At 47.5% G+C, this 21,694-nt stretch overlaps 3 non-coding genes across 3 annotated transcripts; all 3 read right to left on the reverse strand.

The window, feature by feature from the left end:
- LOC137500724 (5S ribosomal RNA) lies at positions 1-119 on the reverse strand. Its single transcript, XR_011018225.1, has one exon. It is a non-coding gene; the product is annotated as a 5S ribosomal RNA (ribosomal RNA).
- A 10,362-nt stretch (positions 120-10,481) lies between these two features.
- LOC137500725 (5S ribosomal RNA) lies at positions 10,482-10,600 on the reverse strand. Its single transcript, XR_011018226.1, has one exon. It is a non-coding gene; the product is annotated as a 5S ribosomal RNA (ribosomal RNA).
- Positions 10,601-19,875: 9,275 nt separating this feature from the next.
- Positions 19,876-19,994, reverse strand: LOC137500726 (5S ribosomal RNA). Its single transcript, XR_011018227.1, has one exon. It is a non-coding gene; the product is annotated as a 5S ribosomal RNA (ribosomal RNA).
- Between the last annotated feature and the right edge of the window lie 1,700 nt (positions 19,995-21,694).

The raw sequence follows: 21,694 nt of genomic DNA on the forward strand, positions 1-21,694 counted from the left end.
AGCCAACGGCACGTGGTGTTCCCAAGCGGTCACCCATCCAAGTACTGACCACGCCCAATGTTGCTTAACTGCGGTGATCGGACGAGAACCGGTGTATTCAACATGGTATGGCCGTTGGCGAGAGAACGGAGCTTGAAACGTCCATACGAACCGCAAAGCGAGTTTCCTGGAGGTCTTTGTGGCGCGGGGGCGTTGGCAATGGTGCAGGGGTGTGCTCGGAGGTCGCCGTCGCGGAGCGGGCGCGGGTGGTTGTCGCGCTCCGCGGCGAAACGTACCCTAACTCGACTTAACCCCACTTCTCGTAACCTAACCCCAAAAAAACGCGCGCGCTGGCGCGCGCGCGCACACACACACGGGAAGTGTCGAGGGTTGTAATAATAATAATAATAATAATAATAATAATTACTGAAGGTGGTTGTGAAGGGGCCGGCGCTGTAGCGCAGGGGCAGCGTGCCTGCCTCGTAGCTGGGGGGCCCGGGTTCAATTCCCGGCCAGGCAAAGGAATTTTACCTCGATCTAATGGCTGCTTTGAGGTCCACTCAGCCTGCTTGCTTAGGGGCTGTAGTGCCATGGGGCTTGGTCTGGTTTTCATTGTAAAGGACAAAGCAGGAGGATTTTTAGCAATAAGGTAATGTAGTAGTAGTAGTAGTAGTAGTTCTTCCCTCCTTAGCTTATGATTTGAATGTTTTGCACTGTCTTTCGATGTATATGAAGTAGGACAGATAGATAAAATCAGAGTGGAGTTGATAACAAGGCTAACAGATGCTGCTCTTTTTTTTAAAGGTGTGGTGGCCCTGAAAAGGGCCGTTTGTTAAGAATGCAGCAAGGCAGAAAACCTGGCACCTTACTTGGAGCTGGTGTATTTGGTAACTGCCTTGGTACCCTCACTGACGGCGTGCTTGGCCAGCTCACCGGGCAACAGGAGGCGGACGGCAGTCTGGATCTCCCGACTGGTGATGGTGGAGCGCTTGTTGTAGTGGGCCAGACGGGAAGCCTCAGCGGCGATGCGCTCGAAGATGTCGTTGACAAAGCTGTTCATGATGCTCATCGCCTTGCTGGAGATGCCAGTATCAGGATGTACCTGTTTAAGCACCTTGTAGATGTAGATGGCATAGCTTTCCTTCCTCTTGCGCTTCTTCTTCTTGTCTCCCTTGGAGATGTTCTTCTGGGCCTTGCCGGCTTTCTTGGCTGCCTTTCCGCTTGTCTTGGGTGGCATGGTTGTCTGGGATGTCTCCTAGAAAGTAAATTTTTCGGCCCCCTTGCAATTCTTTTTAAGACCGAGAGGGCTGCATGCGACTAGCCAATGAGCGCAAGCTTACTGCAGCCTTATTGGTTGGCTCGTAACGTTGAGCAACCTTGCAGGCTACAAAACTGGTGCGCAGAGTGATTCGGTATCATTTTCCCTTCGAAGTAGAGCAGCAGAGCATCATAGCATCATGTCAGGACGAGGAAAGGGAGGAAAAGTGAAGGGCAAGTCCAAGAGTCGCTCCAGCCGTGCAGGCCTGCAGTTCCCTGTCGGCCGTATCCACCGTCTCCTCCGCAAGGGAAACTACGCTGAGCGAGTGGGTGCTGGGGCTCCTGTGTACCTGGCTGCAGTCATGGAATACCTGGCAGCTGAAGTTCTTGAGTTGGCGGGCAATGCAGCCCGTGACAACAAGAAGACCAGGATCATCCCTCGTCACTTACAGTTGGCCATCCGTAACGACGAGGAGTTGAACAAGTTGCTGTCTGGAGTGACCATTGCCCAGGGTGGTGTTCTGCCCAACATCCAGGCAGTGCTCCTGCCTAAGAAGACCGAGAAGAAGGCTTAAGTTCCTGTTCTCGGTCAGGGCGTTGGCTCACCGGAAAAATATAAATAAACGGCCCTTTTCAGGGCCACCAACTCCTTAAGATAAGAGCTGTTTGTCTATCATGCTGCTATAGCTATCTTAGCAGAAGTATGGAGAAATCCTGAAGTGATAGAGCAGTTCAGACAACTCTCCTAATAATAATGATAATAATAACAATAATGAGACACTGCAAATATGAGGGCATCTGTAACATTAGCCAGGAGAGCACAAGAATAGCCTTTCCTTTGAGGTTATTTATTTAAGGGGGAAATGAGTAAGGTAGCTCCAGGCCCCTCTTAATATTTAATTTTCAGAAGGGAAGGAAGAAGGAAGTACATTATAGATTTCTTTTCATTTCATTTATGCTGTATAATTCTGTTCTTGACTGCTGGATACTACCAACCTATGCATGTAAGAACACACACTTAACTAGAAAGGAAAGGAAAGGATACTTAAAGTAGTATATTTACAATACTTTGTCTTTTAGACGTGCACAGCAAGGAAGATAATGTTTGTTTTCTCTTGTTAGCATTAAAATGTAGACATCATAACTGATAATGAGGGCTTTTTTCCGTGCAGGTTTCGGGGAGATGACTGTTTTGAGAGGGAGAATAGCGCAAGCTACGTTAGAGGAGTACTGTAAGTGGGACTCTGTGCTCTTTTGAGAGGTAAGTGGTGGCCCTGAAAAGGGCCGTTTTTTAAATACTGCATGCTCACAAACGGGAGCACGCTCGGAGGAGACTTAACCACCAAAACCGTACAGGGTGCGTCCCTGCCTCTTGAGAGCATAGACGACATCCATGGCGGTCACGGTCTTCCTCTTGGCGTGCTCGGTGTAGGTGACGGCATCCCGGATAACGTTCTCCAGGAATACCTTGAGCACGCCACGGGTCTCCTCGTAGATAAGTCCCGAAATACGCTTGACTCCACCTCTGCGAGCGAGACGTCTGATGGCAGGCTTAGTGATGCCCTGGATGTTGTCTCGGAGCACCTTCCTGTGACGCTTGGCGCCTCCTTTGCCGAGTCCCTTGCCTCCCTTGCCTCGTCCGGTCATGATAGATCAGTAGAGCTGCGAGTTCAGAGCTAGAATGCGGCTGGCACTCGAGGCCCCTCGCTTTTGTTGAAAGTGCCTGGCCCCGGTGACGTCAGCACCGCCCGGCCAATGGGAGTGCAGCTGCTACCGAGGGTGGGGGAAGCGAAGCAATAAAACAGTCGGGCAGCAAGCCCCCGAACCATTCTTCCTGGGACGAGTCGACAGTGAGCACGTGATGGCCCGTACTAAGCAGACTGCACGTAAATCTACCGGAGGCAAGGCCCCGCGCAAGCAACTGGCCACCAAGGCTGCCCGTAAGAGCGCGCCTGCCACCGGAGGAGTGAAGAAGCCTCATCGCTACAGGCCCGGTACCGTGGCCCTGCGTGAGATCAGACGCTACCAGAAGAGCACTGAGCTTCTGATCCGCAAGCTGCCCTTCCAGCGGCTGGTGAGAGAGATAGCTCAGGACTTCAAGACCGACCTGCGCTTCCAGAGCTCGGCTGTCATGGCCTTGCAGGAGGCCAGTGAGGCCTACCTGGTGGGTCTTTTTGAAGACACCAACTTGTGTGCCATCCACGCCAAGCGTGTCACCATCATGCCTAAGGACATCCAGCTCGCCCGCCGCATCCGTGGCGAACGTGCCTAAGTCCGGTGCTTGTCTTATGGCTGGAGCTTTACCAAACGGCCCTTTTCAGGGCCACCAAAATTTCCTAGAAGAGTAGTTATTGTCTCTCTGGTCTAGGATAGAAGGAAAACGAAAAGAAAAAAAGCTAGTGGTTCCTCTAGGTTCAAGGAAAAATCTAAGAGTAACAGAATATAATAATAATAACAATAATAATAATAATAATAATAATAATAATAATAATAATAATAATCTTGAGTATTGAGTACAATAATTCATTAATTAATATCTAGGACGTGATAGTAATAATAATAATAATAATAATAATAATAATAATAATAATAATAACAACAACAACAGCAACAGCAAAAGTGCAGTAAGTAAGGATAAAGAAAAATGTAGTTAAGTACAATAATAATGAAATTTGAAGAGTGAGTCGCCCCGCAATGAGACAAACTAGCCTGTTTAGGAGGCAGAGATAGGAGAGGCCAGGGTTCCAGCCTTGGACAGTGACTGACATAATATGCTCTCTTGGGGAATAAAATTGATGGCCCTGATAAGGGCCGTTTTTCCTCTGCTCCTACGAGAGCAAGAGGTGCGTGTAGAAGGAAGCAAGAACATGAAATGTCCTCACTTCCTTTTTGCTGGTGCCTTTTTAGGCGAGGCCTTGGGCTTAGCGGCCTTTTTAGGCTTAGGTGCCTTAGGTTTCTTAGTGGGCACCTTGGCGGCCTTCTTAGCCTTGGAAGGAGCCTTCTGCTTGGGTTTGGGAGCAGGAGCGGCCTTCTTCTTCTCGGCAGGCTTTTTGGAAATGGCTTTCTTGGCTGCAGCCTTGGCTCCACCAGCCTTCTTCGCCTTGGGGATGCGCTTCTCCTTGGGGGCAGCGGACCGCTTGACAGGGGCTGCGCTGGCCTTCTCCGGCTTGGCAGCCGAAGCGAGCTTGAAGGAACCTGAAGCTCCCTTCCCCTTGGTCTGGACCAGCTCTCCGGAAGCCACGGCAGATTTCAGGTACTTCTTGATGAAAGGGGCCAGCTTCTCAGAGTCCACCTTGTAGTTGGCAGAGATGTACTTCTTGATAGCCTGCAGAGAAGATCCACCTCGTTCCTTCAGGCTCTTGATGGCACTGCCCACCATCTCGGAGGTTTTCGGATGGGCAGGCTTGGTGCGAGGTTTCTTCGATGCAGAAGCCTTGCTCTTCTTGGGCGACGCCTGGGCCGGAGCCGAGGCGGGTGCAGATGCTGCCGATGCTGTTGCTGTGTCAGCCATGGTCACGATGAGAATGTGTTCGCGCGCCCTGGTCATCCGTATGTGCACCTATCTCAGAGGAGATAGGTGGTATGTGGGGTACCGATGCCGGTGCGCTATTCTGCGCTCCTCTGTCGGACTGTATTGTTGTTATATTTGTTGAGTGTTGTGCTGTTTGGTTGTATTGTTGGTTTTTTGTGAGTTGTTTAATTTTAATATTTTAATATTAATAGTAAAACAGTATGTGTGTTAGTGGCGTGATTTTTAATGTGTGTGTGATTAAGCTGTGTGGTGCTTGCTTTTTTGCTCTATGTTATTGCATAGTGTAGTGCATGTGATATGTGTATGAATGTTTTTTACTGTTTAATATGTGAGTGCGACCAGGGGGGTCGCGTAGTTTTTGCTTGGCTGGCACAGCAGAGTTTTAGATTTGTTACGGCCGTGGATGTTACAATGGGTATCCAGTTGCAACAGCCACACTCCCTGCGTTCGGAAGTTTGCTGGGAAATTTAGCCGACTTCTTAATGCAGTGACTTACACAGTGCGTAGAATATTCGGTTATTAGTGTAAGTATGCGGTGGTGGTATGAGTAGCATCTTTATGGTGGGCACACCGCCCTAAGTTCCGGTCTCTGGATGTATTTTCAGCACGGTAGTGGGGTACGCAGGTAGCAGAGGAATAGAGAAAGAACGGTCCTTATTTTTGTGTTAGTTAACTGTTGTTGGTGTATGTAATTCAGTTATGTGCTGTTCAGTTAAGTTTATATGTCGGGGTTGGTGAGTATGTCTTTTACTGCAAGTATGTATTTAGGCCGTCTGTAATGTTTTTCAGTTCTGTCGGGGTCGTATTGGCCTAGTGTGTTAATGAGTGGGTTCTCGTGTTGGTGTGCGGTGTGGTAGAATTTGGTGGTTTGGGAGTGGACATAGTCTAGTAAGTAAGGTACTTTAGTGATACTGTGCAGTTGTGTAACAGGGACTGTGTAGCTTTTTACTGCCAGGTGTAGTAGCCAATTCTGTATACTTTGTAGTCGCCGTATGTCTGTGATAGAGGTAAAGCCTATGGCCGGGTATGCATATGTAAGGACTGGACGTATAAATGTAGTGTAAATAAGTTTGACATTTTTCTGTGATAGTGATCCCCTGGTTATCTGAGTGTATCAGGCTACTCGGACCGCGCAGGAAACAGCAGTGGCTGGCTGTCGGGTGGGTTGCGCGGCGACAAGTTGGGGACGTGCTTCCTAGCTCCTTTCTCGTGCTCCCTGCGTCTTTAAGGGGTGGGTTACAATCAGGGTTCGGTTAGGAAGGGATAGTCAAAGGTTTGACGCTGCTCCTCAGGTGGCAGAAGTACTCGTCACCTTGCTTCGGGCGTCCTGATGGAGGTGCGTTCGATGGGCAGCATTTCACCAGCCGCCTCTCCATGCCGACGTTTAGGGGCGGCCGTCGTCGTCGCGACGCCCCCGGGAGTGACCCCCTCTTACCTGAAGGAAGCCCAATCCTTCCTCTAGCAATGGAGCTGAACGGCCATCCTCAGGCTCTAACCCCTTCCGAGTGAGAGCAAAGGCAAGTCAGCCTTTAGGTAGTTTTCCACAGAGTGAAGCAGACCTGCTGTAATCTGCCTCTTGTAGCTTTGCTTGAAAGGACCTACAGGATAAAGGACATAAGTTAGAAGCTAGCCTCCATGACTCGTTCGACTCCTGCTTTCCTGCTGGTAGCGCCAATCTCGTAAAGTCCTAGCCTTTAGGCCTCTATTTATAAGGCTCTCAACTCTGTACAGTCTCTCACATCCAGCAGCTTTCAGCCCCTGTCGGGGGTCGAAAGCTCAGGTTGGGAAAAGGGACAGCCTGCCCAAGGGAACCTCTAGATGTTTCTTAGGGCATAATTAAATTTCCAGTTCGCTACAGAGCCTGTACCGCCTCAGGAGAGGCTTCACCCCTCGCCTGCTGGATGGAGGCATTGTGAGTCGTATCTTACTGCCTCCAGTGGGCTGCGAAGGCAGGATCGAGAACACCGTGACGGAGGAAGGGGCAGTCAGTCCAGACTCTTCAAAGAACAGATTTCCTGTACCAGGAGATGATAAGTCTGTCAGTTTGATAGACCTGGCAACATCCCTTACCTTCGGTCAAATTTCTTTAGGATGAGAGACCCTTTGAGACAGCAACTCAGCAGATTTATTGGAAGGAAGGAAGGAAGGAAGGAAGGAAGGAAGGAAGGAAGGAAGGAAGGAAGGAAGGAAGGAAGGACCATGGTTTCCCAACAAACTTCTCTGCAAGACATTGCCACAACTTACAAGGGAAAAAATGTAAAGGTTTGAGGTGCTGCAACACTCATACAGCTAACATCTCACTTAAATGGTCCTGAAAGAAAGAAAGAAAGAAAGAAAGAAAGAAAGAAAGAAAGACAGAAAGAAAGAAAGAAAGAAAGAAAGGAAAATAATAATAATAATAATAATAATAATAATAATAATAATAATAATAATAATAATAATAAGAAGAAGAAGAAGAAGAAGAAGAAGAAGAAGAAGAAGAAGAAGAAGAAGAAGAAGAAGAAGAAGTTGTGTTTAATGACCCTTCAATAGGAGTTTATTTTTTGAGAGAAGCTAGTGTTTTTACCTTGAATATGTATACTCTGAACGAGGTGAAGCAGAATTTGAAGCCAACTGATCGCGCCGAGACTCGATCTTGCTACCCACCTTCATCATACAGAGTAGCGTATGACGATGATGATGATGATGATGATGATGATGATGATGATGGTAGTAATAACTGTATCCAAAATTCAGGTAACATCAGTTTTTACTCGCAAAATGGTTTCATGATTTCTTTGGCTAAGAGAACCAAGCGGTAACCCTAACCTCGAAAATGAATTGTCGCTCTCGATTTATAAGATGCCCTTTCTTTCTTCGGCCTAGTCGCTATCTAGTCGGCAGTCGTTTGAAATCGTGCAGGTTTCTGCATGGTTCGACGTGCGTATCCTACTAGCAGTTGAAGTCAGCGTGAAATTAAGTACAGTACAGTAACTATGTGTAAGATCTCCTTCACTTGGTGAGACAAGTTGTAGGGCCAAATAAAGGTACAGAGAGCAGAGAGAGCATTACATAACATAGAGCTAAATATGCACTGTACTTGGGTTGATGGTGTATTATACTGAACGCCCTCTTCCCCCCCTCCCCCTGCCATTACATCTTTACTGAATGATTCTGCACAACGTTCCCTGCTGTTAATATTAATCCCCTACTGGGTTTTAGCTTAACGGTATCACTCGGTAATCATCATCATCATGACAGCCTCTGTCCTTCATGCTAAAAATCAGCTGCAGAGAAAAGGACCCTTTGTGTTCTTGCCATTATTATTATTATTATTATTATTATTATTATTATTATTATTATTATTATTATTATTATCATTATCATTTACCTCAGCGAATGAAAGCCCATGTATGAACATTTTTTTGTACATAAGCAACGATCAGCTGCTTTACCGACACCTTGTAATCCAAGAAAGAAAGAAAGAAAGAAAGAAAGAAAGAAAGAAAGAAAGTAAGTATAGGGGTACCTAACCACTCCTGAAAACTACTTTCATTGAAGGTTGTACTAGGCCAAACTCTAGAGACCTCTTACTAAATGGTACCATACTACAGGGCAGGTGTAAAAAATAGTTAATGAAACCGTATAATGAAAGGTACAGACTTAAGAGCAAGTGGCGTACTGGCTTATTATCCCTCCCTTCCAGGACCCTTCTTGCAACCACTAACCACCACCTACACCCCTGCCCAAGCAGTATTCGAGCATCGGGCTGTGTGATGTGGTCGCCTTAGAAGTTTGTGCTAGACAATACCCCAAAGAAAGTAGGTGGTTTAAGACAGGCAATAAAGTTTTAAGTTTTACTCCTCTTCCCTCAAATATGAAGAGAAGTACACCATAATGAGGGGTACTAAGCCATTTAAATTCATGACAGAGACCTGATGATTCTTAGCCCTGCTGATCTAGGGTGACACTTGATATAACCAGGCCAGACCCAGTACCTGAATATTTTTAGGTTATCCAAGCCAAACCTGGGTTATATATTGCCCGAAATATGTAGCATCTACCCTGTAATTAGAAGATGCAGGTGTGACTTCACGACTGGTGATGATATAACGGAGCACAATTTAGCATGTTAGGTACTAGTAGATCCACGATCAGCCCTAGCCGTGTCTGATGCAGAAATCCTAACCTGACTTGGGAAGAACGGTAACTTATTTCTTTCTTTCTTTCTTTCTTTCTTTCTTTCCTTGAACGCTAGCCTGTAGTAGTAAGGCAAGAGGCAGTGATCAGGTGGTCAGCAAAAGGACACATTATTGCTTGAGTTCGAAATTGTCCACTGCCTTAAGTAATAGTCGTATTAGTAGCAGTAATGGTGGTGGTGGTACTACTAGTAAGGTTATGTTCACTATTATCTTACGCCTTTCGTAGATGCCGAGGTGCCGGAAGTTTGTCCCGCAGGAGTTCTTTTTATGCGCCCATATCTACAGACCATCGAAATATCACACGAGTGAGCCGGTGTCGAACCTGTCAGGTAGGGCTCAGAATGGTCTAATTTTAATTCTAGGACGGTAACAGTAACTATACGGAGTTCCGATTCGTTCTACTCAATTTATCACTTGCCAAAAGATCGGTCAGCTGACGTACAAACAACAAAAACGAGTGCTTTCCTCCCTTCACCTAACCTAAAACGTCACGACTCTTTGAACTAACCCTTGTCGTCAAAAGGTTACCTTCTCAGTCTTATTTGAAGGGCGTCTCGTCTTTGATAGAAATGAAAGAGTTTTACAAGTTCCTAGGCTTCAAAACTACGTTACATCGCAACACACGCACTTCGAAGATAGCGGGCTGTGTGTAGGCCACTGTACTGCACTGGTGCCCTACCGTTCGTAAGGAAGCCCGGGAGAGACACGAGCGTACTACAAACTTGTAACTTATTGCCGAACCGTGTCGTAATTTGAATAGCTACTTACCTGAAAGAACATAAAAGGAAATTGTTCGACTCTTTGAGGGGCTGCTAAATGCCGCGGTCGGTTGCTAGGACATGGCTTTCATTGTAATCACGACAGTGTCGATGACGTTGCATGGAAACCACCTTCCTCGCGATTTTCAAGGTGGGCGGGGAGTTTAGAAGCCTCGTTCCGCCCTTTAATAATCTTAATATTGGGAGAAATAGGACGTAGAATGATGTTATGTGCCATAAGAGGCCTGCAGGATAAGCTACACTAACCTAAAAGAATAAGAACAGCAAGTTTAGACATAGGGACGTACGATAGGAGGTACGAAAGTTAAAATCCTGGCACGAGTAATTGGAAGCGGTGCTAGGCTCAGCAAGGGTCCCCTAGGTCGACACACACACACACACACACACACACACACACACACACACACACACACACAGAGAGAGAGAGAGAGAGAGAGAGAGAGAGAGAGAGACGACGAATAATAATAATAATAATAATAATAATAATAATAATAATAATAATAATAATAATAATAATAACAACAACGATGATGATGATGTCGCCGCCGCCAGGTTAGGCCGGTCACCTAGGAGGAAATGCAATACTACGCTAAGCTTCGTTCCTGTATAGCCACGGGGTCGAAGAGCAGCAAAAGGTCTAGCTAGTTTCAGACGTAACAAAAAACGTGATTTAAGCAATTTCTGCTGGCCTGAGGCAAAAGTTGAAAGTAAGTTGTCGTACTGGGACTGGGAAACTTGGTAAAAAGGGAATTGAGCCAACGGCACGTGGTGTTCCCAAGCGGTCACCCATCCAAGTACTGACCACGCCCAATGTTGCTTAACTGCGGTGATCGGACGAGAACCGGTGTATTCAACATGGTATGGCCGTTGGCGAGAGAACGGAGCTTGAAACGTCCATACGAACCGCAAAGCGAGTTTCCTGGAGGTCTTTGTGGCGCGGGGGCGTTGGCAATGGTGCAGGGGTGTGCTCGGAGGTCGCCGTCGCGGAGCGGGCGCGGGTGGTTGTCGCGCTCCGCGGCGAAACGTACCCTAACTCGACTTAACCCCACTTCTCGTAACCTAACCCCAAAAAAACGCGCGCGCTGGCGCGCGCGCGCACACACACACGGGAAGTGTCGAGGGTTGTAATAATAATAATAATAATAATAATAATAATTACTGAAGGTGGTTGTGAAGGGGCCGGCGCTGTAGCGCAGGGGCAGCGTGCCTGCCTCGTAGCTGGGGGGCCCGGGTTCAATTCCCGGCCAGGCAAAGGAATTTTACCTCGATCTAATGGCTGCTTTGAGGTCCACTCAGCCTGCTTGCTTAGGGGCTGTAGTGCCATGGGGCTTGGTCTGGTTTTCATTGTAAAGGACAAAGCAGGAGGATTTTTAGCAATAAGGTAATGTAGTAGTAGTAGTAGTAGTAGTTCTTCCCTCCTTAGCTTATGATTTGAATGTTTTGCACTGTCTTTCGATGTATATGAAGTAGGACAGATAGATAAAATCAGAGTGGAGTTGATAACAAGGCTAACAGATGCTGCTCTTTTTTTTAAAGGTGTGGTGGCCCTGAAAAGGGCCGTTTGTTAAGAATGCAGCAAGGCAGAAAACCTGGCACCTTACTTGGAGCTGGTGTATTTGGTAACTGCCTTGGTACCCTCACTGACGGCGTGCTTGGCCAGCTCACCGGGCAACAGGAGGCGGACGGCAGTCTGGATCTCCCGACTGGTGATGGTGGAGCGCTTGTTGTAGTGGGCCAGACGGGAAGCCTCAGCGGCGATGCGCTCGAAGATGTCGTTGACAAAGCTGTTCATGATGCTCATCGCCTTGCTGGAGATGCCAGTATCAGGATGTACCTGTTTAAGCACCTTGTAGATGTAGATGGCATAGCTTTCCTTCCTCTTGCGCTTCTTCTTCTTGTCTCCCTTGGAGATGTTCTTCTGGGCCTTGCCGGCTTTCTTGGCTGCCTTTCCGCTTGTCTTGGGTGGCATGGTTGTCTGGGATGTCTCCTAGAAAGTAAATTTTTCGGCCCCCTTGCAATTCTTTTTAAGACCGAGAGGGCTGCATGCGACTAGCCAATGAGCGCAAGCTTACTGCAGCCTTATTGGTTGGCTCGTAACGTTGAGCAACCTTGCAGGCTACAAAACTGGTGCGCAGAGTGATTCGGTATCATTTTCCCTTCGAAGTAGAGCAGCAGAGCATCATAGCATCATGTCAGGACGAGGAAAGGGAGGAAAAGTGAAGGGCAAGTCCAAGAGTCGCTCCAGCCGTGCAGGCCTGCAGTTCCCTGTCGGCCGTATCCACCGTCTCCTCCGCAAGGGAAACTACGCTGAGCGAGTGGGTGCTGGGGCTCCTGTGTACCTGGCTGCAGTCATGGAATACCTGGCAGCTGAAGTTCTTGAGTTGGCGGGCAATGCAGCCCGTGACAACAAGAAGACCAGGATCATCCCTCGTCACTTACAGTTGGCCATCCGTAACGACGAGGAGTTGAACAAGTTGCTGTCTGGAGTGACCATTGCCCAGGGTGGTGTTCTGCCCAACATCCAGGCAGTGCTCCTGCCTAAGAAGACCGAGAAGAAGGCTTAAGTTCCTGTTCTCGGTCAGGGCGTTGGCTCACCGGAAAAATATAAATAAACGGCCCTTTTCAGGGCCACCAACTCCTTAAGATAAGAGCTGTTTGTCTATCATGCTGCTATAGCTATCTTAGCAGAAGTATGGAGAAATCCTGAAGTGATAGAGCAGTTCAGACAACTCTCCTAATAATAATGATAATAATAACAATAATGAGACACTGCAAATATGAGGGCATCTGTAACATTAGCCAGGAGAGCACAAGAATAGCCTTTCCTTTGAGGTTATTTATTTAAGGGGGAAATGAGTAAGGTAGCTCCAGGCCCCTCTTAATATTTAATTTTCAGAAGGGAAGGAAGAAGGAAGTACATTATAGATTTCTTTTCATTTCATTTATGCTGTATAATTCTGTTCTTGACTGCTGGATACTACCAACCTATGCATGTAAGAACACACACTTAACTAGAAAGGAAAGGAAAGGATACTTAAAGTAGTATATTTACAATACTTTGTCTTTTAGACGTGCACAGCAAGGAAGATAATGTTTGTTTTCTCTTGTTAGCATTAAAATGTAGACATCATAACTGATAATGAGGGCTTTTTTCCGTGCAGGTTTCGGGGAGATGACTGTTTTGAGAGGGAGAATAGCGCAAGCTACGTTAGAGGAGTACTGTAAGTGGGACTCTGTGCTCTTTTGAGAGGTAAGTGGTGGCCCTGAAAAGGGCCGTTTTTTAAATACTGCATGCTCACAAACGGGAGCACGCTCGGAGGAGACTTAACCACCAAAACCGTACAGGGTGCGTCCCTGCCTCTTGAGAGCATAGACGACATCCATGGCGGTCACGGTCTTCCTCTTGGCGTGCTCGGTGTAGGTGACGGCATCCCGGATAACGTTCTCCAGGAATACCTTGAGCACGCCACGGGTCTCCTCGTAGATAAGTCCCGAAATACGCTTGACTCCACCTCTGCGAGCGAGACGTCTGATGGCAGGCTTAGTGATGCCCTGGATGTTGTCTCGGAGCACCTTCCTGTGACGCTTGGCGCCTCCTTTGCCGAGTCCCTTGCCTCCCTTGCCTCGTCCGGTCATGATAGATCAGTAGAGCTGCGAGTTCAGAGCTAGAATGCGGCTGGCACTCGAGGCCCCTCGCTTTTGTTGAAAGTGCCTGGCCCCGGTGACGTCAGCACCGCCCGGCCAATGGGAGTGCAGCTGCTACCGAGGGTGGGGGAAGCGAAGCAATAAAACAGTCGGGCAGCAAGCCCCCGAACCATTCTTCCTGGGACGAGTCGACAGTGAGCACGTGATGGCCCGTACTAAGCAGACTGCACGTAAATCTACCGGAGGCAAGGCCCCGCGCAAGCAACTGGCCACCAAGGCTGCCCGTAAGAGCGCGCCTGCCACCGGAGGAGTGAAGAAGCCTCATCGCTACAGGCCCGGTACCGTGGCCCTGCGTGAGATCAGACGCTACCAGAAGAGCACTGAGCTTCTGATCCGCAAGCTGCCCTTCCAGCGGCTGGTGAGAGAGATAGCTCAGGACTTCAAGACCGACCTGCGCTTCCAGAGCTCGGCTGTCATGGCCTTGCAGGAGGCCAGTGAGGCCTACCTGGTGGGTCTTTTTGAAGACACCAACTTGTGTGCCATCCACGCCAAGCGTGTCACCATCATGCCTAAGGACATCCAGCTCGCCCGCCGCATCCGTGGCGAACGTGCCTAAGTCCGGTGCTTGTCTTATGGCTGGAGCTTTACCAAACGGCCCTTTTCAGGGCCACCAAAATTTCCTAGAAGAGTAGTTATTGTCTCTCTGGTCTAGGATAGAAGGAAAACGAAAAGAAAAAAAGCTAGTGGTTCCTCTAGGTTCAAGGAAAAATCTAAGAGTAACAGAATATAATAATAATAACAATAATAATAATAATAATAATAATAATAATAATAATAATAATAATCTTGAGTATTGAGTACAATAATTCATTAATTAATATCTAGGACGTGATAGTAATAATAATAATAATAATAATAATAATAATAATAATAATAATAACAACAACAACAGCAACAGCAAAAGTGCAGTAAGTAAGGATAAAGAAAAATGTAGTTAAGTACAATAATAATGAAATTTGAAGAGTGAGTCGCCCCGCAATGAGACAAACTAGCCTGTTTAGGAGGCAGAGATAGGAGAGGCCAGGGTTCCAGCCTTGGACAGTGACTGACATAATATGCTCTCTTGGGGAATAAAATTGATGGCCCTGATAAGGGCCGTTTTTCCTCTGCTCCTACGAGAGCAAGAGGTGCGTGTAGAAGGAAGCAAGAACATGAAATGTCCTCACTTCCTTTTTGCTGGTGCCTTTTTAGGCGAGGCCTTGGGCTTAGCGGCCTTTTTAGGCTTAGGTGCCTTAGGTTTCTTAGTGGGCACCTTGGCGGCCTTCTTAGCCTTGGAAGGAGCCTTCTGCTTGGGTTTGGGAGCAGGAGCGGCCTTCTTCTTCTCGGCAGGCTTTTTGGAAATGGCTTTCTTGGCTGCAGCCTTGGCTCCACCAGCCTTCTTCGCCTTGGGGATGCGCTTCTCCTTGGGGGCAGCGGACCGCTTGACAGGGGCTGCGCTGGCCTTCTCCGGCTTGGCAGCCGAAGCGAGCTTGAAGGAACCTGAAGCTCCCTTCCCCTTGGTCTGGACCAGCTCTCCGGAAGCCACGGCAGATTTCAGGTACTTCTTGATGAAAGGGGCCAGCTTCTCAGAGTCCACCTTGTAGTTGGCAGAGATGTACTTCTTGATAGCCTGCAGAGAAGATCCACCTCGTTCCTTCAGGCTCTTGATGGCACTGCCCACCATCTCGGAGGTTTTCGGATGGGCAGGCTTGGTGCGAGGTTTCTTCGATGCAGAAGCCTTGCTCTTCTTGGGCGACGCCTGGGCCGGAGCCGAGGCGGGTGCAGATGCTGCCGATGCTGTTGCTGTGTCAGCCATGGTCACGATGAGAATGTGTTCGCGCGCTCCCCTGGTTATCTGAGTGTATCAGGCTACTCGGACCGCGCAGGAAACAGCAGTGGCTGGCTGTCGGGTGGGTTGCGCGGCGACAAGTTGGGGACGTGCTTCCTAGCTCCTTTCTCGTGCTCCCTGCGTCTTTAAGGGGTGGGTTACAATCAGGGTTCGGTTAGGAAGGGATAGTCAAAGGTTTGACGCTGCTCCTCAGGTGGCAGAAGTACTCGTCACCTTGCTTCGGGCGTCCTGATGGAGGTGCGTTCGATGGGCAGCATTTCACCAGCCGCCTCTCCATGCCGACGTTTAGGGGCGGCCGTCGTCGTCGCGACGCCCCCGGGAGTGACCCCCTCTTACCTGAAGGAAGCCCAATCCTTCCTCTAGCAATGGAGCTGAACGGCCATCCTCAGGCTCTAACCCCTTCCGAGTGAGAGCAAAGGCAAGTCAGCCTTTAGGTAGTTTTCCACAGAGTGAAGCAGACCTGCTGTAATCTGCCTCTTGTAGCTTTGCTTGAAAGGACCTACAGGATAAAGGACATAAGTTAGAAGCTAGCCTCCATGACTCGTTCGACTCCTGCTTTCCTGCTGGTAGCGCCAATCTCGTAAAGTCCTAGCCTTTAGGCCTCTATTTATAAGGCTCTCAACTCTGTACAGTCTCTCACATCCAGCAGCTTTCAGCCCCTGTCGGGGGTCGAAAGCTCAGGTTGGGAAAAGGGACAGCCTGCCCAAGGGAACCTCTAGATGTTTCTTAGGGCATAATTAAATTTCCAGTTCGCTACAGAGCCTGTACCGCCTCAGGAGAGGCTTCACCCCTCGCCTGCTGGATGGAGGCATTGTGAGTCGTATCTTACTGCCTCCAGTGGGCTGCGAAGGCAGGATCGAGAACACCGTGACGGAGGAAGGGGCAGTCAGTCCAGACTCTTCAAAGAACAGATTTCCTGTACCAGGAGATGATAAGTCTGTCAGTTTGATAGACCTGGCAACATCCCTTACCTTCGGTCAAATTTCTTTAGGATGAGAGACCCTTTGAGACAGCAACTCAGCAGATTTATTGGAAGGAAGGAAGGAAGGAAGGAAGGAAGGAAGGAAGGAAGGAAGGAAGGAAGGAAGGAAGGAAGGACCATGGTTTCCCAACAAACTTCTCTGCAAGACATTGCCACAACTTACAAGGGAAAAAATGTAAAGGTTTGAGGTGCTGCAACACTCATACAGCTAACATCTCACTTAAATGGTCCTGAAAGAAAGAAAGAAAGAAAGAAAGAAAGAAAGAAAGAAAGACAGAAAGAAAGAAAGAAAGAAAGAAAGGAAAATAATAATAATAATAATAATAATAATAATAATAATAATAATAATAATAATAATAATAATAATAAGAAGAAGAAGAAGAAGAAGAAGAAGAAGAAGAAGAAGAAGAAGAAGAAGAAGAAGAAGAAGTTGTGTTTAATGACCCTTCAATAGGAGTTTATTTTTTGAGAGAAGCTAGTGTTTTTACCTTGAATATGTATACTCTGAACGAGGTGAAGCAGAATTTGAAGCCAACTGATCGCGCCGAGACTCGATCTTGCTACCCACCTTCATCATACAGAGTAGCGTATGACGATGATGATGATGATGATGATGATGATGATGATGATGGTAGTAATAACTGTATCCAAAATTCAGGTAACATCAGTTTTTACTCGCAAAATGGTTTCATGATTTCTTTGGCTAAGAGAACCAAGCGGTAACCCTAACCTCGAAAATGAATTGTCGCTCTCGATTTATAAGATGCCCTTTCTTTCTTCGGCCTAGTCGCTATCTAGTCGGCAGTCGTTTGAAATCGTGCAGGTTTCTGCATGGTTCGACGTGCGTATCCTACTAGCAGTTGAAGTCAGCGTGAAATTAAGTACAGTACAGTAACTATGTGTAAGATCTCCTTCACTTGGTGAGACAAGTTGTAGGGCCAAATAAAGGTACAGAGAGCAGAGAGAGCATTACATAACATAGAGCTAAATATGCACTGTACTTGGGTTGATGGTGTATTATACTGAACGCCCTCTTCCCCCCCTCCCCCTGCCATTACATCTTTACTGAATGATTCTGCACAACGTTCCCTGCTGTTAATATTAATCCCCTACTGGGTTTTAGCTTAACGGTATCACTCGGTAATCATCATCATCATGACAGCCTCTGTCCTTCATGCTAAAAATCAGCTGCAGAGAAAAGGACCCTTTGTGTTCTTGCCATTATTATTATTATTATTATTATTATTATTATTATTATTATTATTATTATTATTATTATCATTATCATTTACCTCAGCGAATGAAAGCCCATGTATGAACATTTTTTTGTACATAAGCAACGATCAGCTGCTTTACCGACACCTTGTAATCCAAGAAAGAAAGAAAGAAAGAAAGAAAGAAAGAAAGAAAGAAAGTAAGTATAGGGGTACCTAACCACTCCTGAAAACTACTTTCATTGAAGGTTGTACTAGGCCAAACTCTAGAGACCTCTTACTAAATGGTACCATACTACAGGGCAGGTGTAAAAAATAGTTAATGAAACCGTATAATGAAAGGTACAGACTTAAGAGCAAGTGGCGTACTGGCTTATTATCCCTCCCTTCCAGGACCCTTCTTGCAACCACTAACCACCACCTACACCCCTGCCCAAGCAGTATTCGAGCATCGGGCTGTGTGATGTGGTCGCCTTAGAAGTTTGTGCTAGACAATACCCCAAAGAAAGTAGGTGGTTTAAGACAGGCAATAAAGTTTTAAGTTTTACTCCTCTTCCCTCAAATATGAAGAGAAGTACACCATAATGAGGGGTACTAAGCCATTCATGACAGAGACCTGATGATTCTTAGCCCTGCTGATCTAGGGTGACACTTGATATAACCAGGCCAGACCCAGTACCTGAATATTTTTAGGTTATCCAAGCCAAACCTGGGTTATATATTGCCCGAAATATGTAGCATCTACCCTGTAATTAGAAGATGCAGGTGTGACTTCACGACTGGTGATGATATAACGGAGCACAATTTAGCATGTTAGGTACTAGTAGATCCACGATCAGCCCTAGCCGTGTCTGATGCAGAAATCCTAACCTGACTTGGGAAGAACGGTAACTTATTTCTTTCTTTCTTTCTTTCTTTCTTTCTTTCCTTGAACGCTAGCCTGTAGTAGTAAGGCAAGAGGCAGTGATCAGGTGGTCAGCAAAAGGACACATTATTGCTTGAGTTCGAAATTGTCCACTGCCTTAAGTAATAGTCGTATTAGTAGCAGTAATGGTGGTGGTGGTACTACTAGTAAGGTTATGTTCACTATTATCTTACGCCTTTCGTAGATGCCGAGGTGCCGGAAGTTTGTCCCGCAGGAGTTCTTTTTATGCGCCCATATCTACAGACCATCGAAATATCACACGAGTGAGCCGGTGTCGAACCTGTCAAGTAGGGCTCAGAATGGTCTAATTTTAATTCTAGGACGGTAACAGTAACTATACGGAGTTCCGATTCGTTCTACTCAATTTATCACTTGCCAAAAGATCGGTCAGCTGACGTACAAACAACAAAAACGAGTGCTTTCCTCCCTTCACCTAACCTAAAACGTCACGACTCTTTGAACTAACCCTTGTCGTCAAAAGGTTACCTTCTCAGTCTTATTTGAAGGGCGTCTCGTCTTTGATAGAAATGAAAGAGTTTTACAAGTTCCTAGGCTTCAAAACTACGTTACATCGCAACACACGCACTTCGAAGATAGCGGGCTGTGTGTAGGCCACTGTACTGCACTGGTGCCCTACCGTTCGTAAGGAAGCCCGGGAGAGACACGAGCGTACTACAAACTTGTAACTTATTGCCGAACCGTGTCGTAATTTGAATAGCTACTTACCTGAAAGAACATAAAAGGAAATTGTTCGACTCTTTGAGGGGCTGCTAAATGCCGCGGTCGGTTGCTAGGACATGGCTTTCATTGTAATCACGACAGTGTCGATGACGTTGCATGGAAACCACCTTCCTCGCGATTTTCAAGGTGGGCGGGGAGTTTAGAAGCCTCGTTCCGCCCTTTAATAATCTTAATATTGGGAGAAATAGGACGTAGAATGATGTTATGTGCCATAAGAGGCCTGCAGGATAAGCTACACTAACCTAAAAGAATAAGAACAGCAAGTTTAGACATAGGGACGTACGATAGGAGGTACGAAAGTTAAAATCCTGGCACGAGTAATTGGAAGCGGTGCTAGGCTCAGCAAGGGTCCCCTAGGTCGACACACACACACACACACACACACACACACACACACACACACACACACACAGAGAGAGAGAGAGAGAGAGAGAGAGAGAGAGAGAGACGACGAATAATAATAATAATAATAATAATAATAATAATAATAATAATAATAATAATAATAATAATAATAACAACAACGATGATGATGATGTCGCCGCCGCCAGGTTAGGCCGGTCACCTAGGAGGAAATGCAATACTACGCTAAGCTTCGTTCCTGTATAGCCACGGGGTCGAAGAGCAGCAAAAGGTCTAGCTAGTTTCAGACGTAACAAAAAACGTGATTTAAGCAATTTCTGCTGGCCTGAGGCAAAAGTTGAAAGTAAGTTGTCGTACTGGGACTGGGAAACTTGGTAAAAAGGGAATTGAGCCAACGGCACGTGGTGTTCCCAAGCGGTCACCCATCCAAGTACTGACCACGCCCAATGTTGCTTAACTGCGGTGATCGGACGAGAACCGGTGTATTCAACATGGTATGGCCGTTGGCGAGAGAACGGAGCTTGAAACGTCCATACGAACCGCAAAGCGAGTTTCCTGGAGGTCTTTGTGGCGCGGGGGCGTTGGCAATGGTGCAGGGGTGTGCTCGGAGGTCGCCGTCGCGGAGCGGGCGCGGGTGGTTGTCGCGCTCCGCGGCGAAACGTACCCTAACTCGACTTAACCCCACTTCTCGTAACCTAACCCCAAAAAAACGCGCGCGCTGGCGCGCGCGCGCACACACACACGGGAAGTGTCGAGGGTTGTAATAATAATAATAATAATAATAATAATAATTACTGAAGGTGGTTGTGAAGGGGCCGGCGCTGTAGCGCAGGGGCAGCGTGCCTGCCTCGTAGCTGGGGGGCCCGGGTTCAATTCCCGGCCAGGCAAAGGAATTTTACCTCGATCTAATGGCTGCTTTGAGGTCCACTCAGCCTGCTTGCTTAGGGGCTGTAGTGCCATGGGGCTTGGTCTGGTTTTCATTGTAAAGGACAAAGCAGGAGGATTTTTAGCAATAAGGTAATGTAGTAGTAGTAGTAGTAGTAGTTCTTCCCTCCTTAGCTTATGATTTGAATGTTTTGCACTGTCTTTCGATGTATATGAAGTAGGACAGATAGATAAAATCAGAGTGGAGTTGATAACAAGGCTAACAGATGCTGCTCTTTTTTTTAAAGGTGTGGTGGCCCTGAAAAGGGCCGTTTGTTAAGAATGCAGCAAGGCAGAAAACCTGGCACCTTACTTGGAGCTGGTGTATTTGGTAACTGCCTTGGTACCCTCACTGACGGCGTGCTTGGCCAGCTCACCGGGCAACAGGAGGCGGACGGCAGTCTGGATCTCCCGACTGGTGATGGTGGAGCGCTTGTTGTAGTGGGCCAGACGGGAAGCCTCAGCGGCGATGCGCTCGAAGATGTCGTTGACAAAGCTGTTCATGATGCTCATCGCCTTGCTGGAGATGCCAGTATCAGGATGTACCTGTTTAAGCACCTTGTAGATGTAGATGGCATAGCTTTCCTTCCTCTTGCGCTTCTTCTTCTTGTCTCCCTTGGAGATGTTCTTCTGGGCCTTGCCGGCTTTCTTGGCTGCCTTTCCGCTTGTCTTGGGTGGCATGGTTGTCTGGGATGTCTCCTAGAAAGTAAATTTTTCGGCCCCCTTGCAATTCTTTTTAAGACCGAGAGGGCTGCATGCGACTAGCCAATGAGCGCAAGCTTACTGCAGCCTTATTGGTTGGCTCGTAACGTTGAGCAACCTTGCAGGCTACAAAACTGGTGCGCAGAGTGATTCGGTATCATTTTCCCTTCGAAGTAGAGCAGCAGAGCATCATAGCATCATGTCAGGACGAGGAAAGGGAGGAAAAGTGAAGGGCAAGTCCAAGAGTCGCTCCAGCCGTGCAGGCCTGCAGTTCCCTGTCGGCCGTATCCACCGTCTCCTCCGCAAGGGAAACTACGCTGAGCGAGTGGGTGCTGGGGCTCCTGTGTACCTGGCTGCAGTCATGGAATACCTGGCAGCTGAAGTTCTTGAGTTGGCGGGCAATGCAGCCCGTGACAACAAGAAGACCAGGATCATCCCTCGTCACTTACAGTTGGCCATCCGTAACGACGAGGAGTTGAACAAGTTGCTGTCTGGAGTGACCATTGCCCAGGGTGGTGTTCTGCCCAACATCCAGGCAGTGCTCCTGCCTAAGAAGACCGAGAAGAAGGCTTAAGTTCCTGT

This window comes from Anabrus simplex, chromosome 4, assembly GCF_040414725.1.
Source record: "Anabrus simplex isolate iqAnaSimp1 chromosome 4, ASM4041472v1, whole genome shotgun sequence".
Taxonomy (NCBI): domain Eukaryota; kingdom Metazoa; phylum Arthropoda; class Insecta; order Orthoptera; family Tettigoniidae; genus Anabrus; species Anabrus simplex.